Below are 4,210 nucleotides of genomic sequence, written 5' to 3'. Positions count from 1 at the left end.
GGGTTGGAAGACATTCGGAATTCTTTGTTTTGCTCCAATTTGGACTTGAAAATGATCTTTTTAGATCTTGGGCTCCTATGAAAGTTGTAGGCCTATGTCTTACCTCTCCATCCATATAAAGTGGACTTAAATCTGAGATCTACAACTCTAGATATGATCCAATTACCGAACAGTGTTTCAATATAGACTGCACCGGCATCTCTTTTCTAAATTTTACCATCTCTTTGTCCTTTCAATTTCAGTTCTTAAATTCATCAATCAATCCTTTCATTTATGTGATAGGCCTGCATTTAAAATGAACATTTACTACAAATTAAAGGTATCTTATATTATTAGATATATTATTATAAAACATGTTTTAGTTAAGGAGTTATTGATACTTCAAGTGCAAAATGATGATATAAAACCTTGATAAAAATACACTTTTAAGTACTAATCATACATCTAGTGGAGGTATGTACAACCTTAGGGAAGATCATGACCTTCAAGCCAAGTTTGCATCTTTAGCTAGAAAAGTCGAGGCACTACAATTGAAAAAGAGTGGTCAAATAAAATCTGTTGAAAACATTGAGTGTCAAATATGTGAAACAAATGAACACTCAACCAATAATTGTCCAACCTTGCCTTCGTTTAAGGAATGTCTTCATGAACAAGCCCATGCTTTAAACAGTTTCCAAAGGGCCAACCACGACCCATACTCCCAAACATACAACCCTGGTTGGAGAAATCACCCAAATTTTAGTTGGAAGAGTGATAATAACAATGTACAAACTTCACAACCACCGTTTCAAGCACACCATAATTTCCAAAATTCTTATGGATATGCACCTCCTTATGCTCCACCTCCTAGAAGAAACCTTGAGAAAACATTGCATGCATTCATTGAAAAGCAAGAGACAATCAATATTCAACTTGCTCAAAAGATGATAGATTTTAAAGATACTCTTGCAAAATTGACATCTGCTCTCAGTTTCCAAGAGAAAGGTAAGTTTCCATCTCAACCACAACAAAATTCTAAGTGGCAATACAATGCAAATGCAAGTAGTTCCGGAAGCCAACATATGGATCAAGTCAAATCAGTCACTACTTTTCGTAGTGGTAAGGTTATTGAAAAACCCACTTTTGAACCTTGTGAGAAAGATGGTGAATCAATCTCTGAGGGTAAGGAAGGGGCTGAATCTGAAAATTGTAAAGAAAAGACCGATTCCCCACCAGTACTTCCATTTTCTTAAGCCATGACCAAACAAAGGAAAGTCAATCACAACTCTGAAATTTTTGAAACTTTCAAACAGGTAAGAATCAATATACTTTTGCTGGATGCTATTAAATAGGTTCCTTCCTATGCTAAAATTTTAAAAGATCTATGCACGGTGAACAGGAAACTGAATGTGAAAAAGAAAGCCTTTTTAGCCAAACAAGTAAGTGCCATTCTTCAGAATAATAATGCTTTGAAATATAAAGACCCTGGTTGTCCTAAAATTTCTTGCTTTATTGGAGAACATAAAATTGAAAGAGCCTTACTAGATCTTGGAGCCAGTGTGGATTTACTTTCATATTAAGTTTTTCAAAGTCTCAATCTAGGTGAGTTAAAACCAACTTCTGTAACTCTTTTACTTGCCGATAGATCTATAAAAGTGCCTAGAGGACTAGTCGAAGATGTGTTAGTACAAGTCGACAAATTCATTTATCCTGTGGATTTTGTTATCTTAGACACAGAACCTGTTGAAGCATGTAATTCATTTCCTGTTATTTTAGGACATCCGTTTCTTGCAACTTCTAACGTATTGATTAATTGTAGGAATGGACTGATGAAGCTATCATTTGGAAACATGACATTGGAGATGAATATTTTCAACATTTGCAAGCAACCTAGAGATGATAATGATTTATAAGAAGTAGATCATATTGACGAATTAGTTTATGATCAACTTGAATCTACTTTAAGTAAAAATGAGTTGGGTGAATCTGAAGATTTGTAAATGATTTATTTTGAGAAAGAAATCACAAATGAAAAACGCACCAAAAATGTTGATGCAGATCTTTTGTCAAAAGTGATAACAAATTCGACATCTAACATCACACCAATCGATGATTACTTTCCTAACGAATCCTTACTTTCTCTTAGTCCAATACCTTGGTATGATAAAAATATCAATTTTCTTGCTTTAGGAGATTTGCCAGCTGATTGGAGTACCCAAGACAAAGAAAAGTTTTTGAACGAAGTGAAGAACTTTTATTGTGATGACCCTAACTTATTCAAATATTGTCTTGATCAAATATTTCAAAGATTCATTCCCGACAATGAGGTAAGTAGTGTCATTAAACTTTGTCATTTTGAAGCATATGGAAGTTATTTCTCGTAAAAAAAGACAGCTATAAAAATCTTTAAAAATGGATTTTATTGGCCCACCATGTTTAAGGACACGCATGTGACACGACTAAAAGATTGATGTCTTCTCCCAAGTGCAGGAGTGTCGAAGTAATAAGTAACCTAGCAAGACCGGGGTCGAACCATAGGGAGGTTAGTTGTACAAATTATAAATAACAATAATACAACAACAATAATAACAACAACAACAACTATAACAATTGTAATAACAATAATAGTAACAATAACAATAATAATAATAATAATAATAATAATAATAATAATAATAGTAATAGTAATAGTAATAGTAGTAGTAGTAATAATAATAATAATAGTACTAATAATAGTAGTAGTAGTAGTAGTAATAATAATAATAATAATAATAATAATAATAATAATAAAGAAGAAGAAGATGATGATGAGAACTTTGAGATGAAATATTAATGTAAAGATTTAACAATGATAACAATAAATGTCAAGGTTAGAGGATCCACTAATGGTATGTCAAACAAGTATAGTATAAACTCTTATTAGTCAATTGGAAACCACACACAAAGGAGGTTCCAATTAGATTATAGATTGTTAACATGATTACATTAGTCATCTTATTCAATTAATGCCAATACTTGTAAATCTTGTCAAGCATTCATGATTATAACTTATGTTAACAACAAATCAAGTTCCTTTCATAGCTCAAGTGTCAGTTATACCATACAGTATGGGCTATGAAAGTGCCAAGCATTTATTGTACCAAGTGTTATACAACATAAATCAAGATTAGTCATTTAACAAGCAAAGTATTAAAGAGTGAACAAGATAACAAATACAAAACATGTTAGTATCAAACATTAAAGTCCATATTGAGTTTACACTATACTTATTCTTATACCATTAGTGTAACCTTTTCACCTTGATATAATAAAATTAGCTAGACATAATAAAAGAAATAAAAATAAATAAATAAAATAAAAACATAAATAAGATAAGAGTTACCTAAGTAAAGGAAAGGAAATGAAAGGCATAAAGTTGATATTAATGAAAGCAAAGCATAAACATTACAAAAAATACAAAGAAAGAAAGCAAGAGCATGATCTTGATCTGGAGACCAAGATGCCTAAATGCATGGCAAATGCCTCCTTTTATAGGCCAAAATTGGGAACTATTGATTTGATGACTAATTGATGAGTGGGTAGCCAACTCTTGACTTGGTGACAATCCTTATCTTTTCTTATCTGCCCAAAACATCATTGATAACGTCAAAATTAGAGCCAATTGAAAACATGAAAGTTGTAGGAAATTGTCTCATCTTTCTTGTGTAAAAACTTCAGCTCTTTTGGACTTCTAGAACTCCAGATATGGCCAAAATATTGAACAGTGCTCGGGCTGGAGGACAGCTTCGGGCTTCTTTGTTGTTGCAATAATTTGGACTTGAAAATGACCTTTTTAAATCTTGGGCTCCATATGAAAGTTATAGGCCTATGTCTTACCTTTCCATTCATATAAAGTAGACCTAAATCTGAGATCTATAGCTCCAGATATGACCCAATTACCGAATAGTGTTCCGGTTTGGATTGCACCGACATCTCTTTTCTAATTTTGGTCATCTCTTTGCCCTTGCAATTTAAGTTCTTAAAGTCATCAATCAATCCTTTCATTGATGTGATAGGCCTGCATTTAAAATGAACATTTACCACAAATTAAAGGTATCTTATATTATTAGATATATTATTATAAAACATGCTTTAGTTAAGGAGTTATTGATACTTCAAGTGCAAAATGATGATATAAAACCTTGATAAAAATGCACTTTTAAGTACTAATCACACCCCCCAACCAGCTTAT

Source organism: Populus euphratica, unplaced genomic scaffold (assembly GCF_000495115.2).
Source record: "Populus euphratica unplaced genomic scaffold, PopEup_1.0 scaffold88.1, whole genome shotgun sequence".
Lineage (NCBI taxonomy): Eukaryota > Viridiplantae > Streptophyta > Magnoliopsida > Malpighiales > Salicaceae > Populus > Populus euphratica.
Note: the sequence above shows the minus strand (reverse complement) of the source record.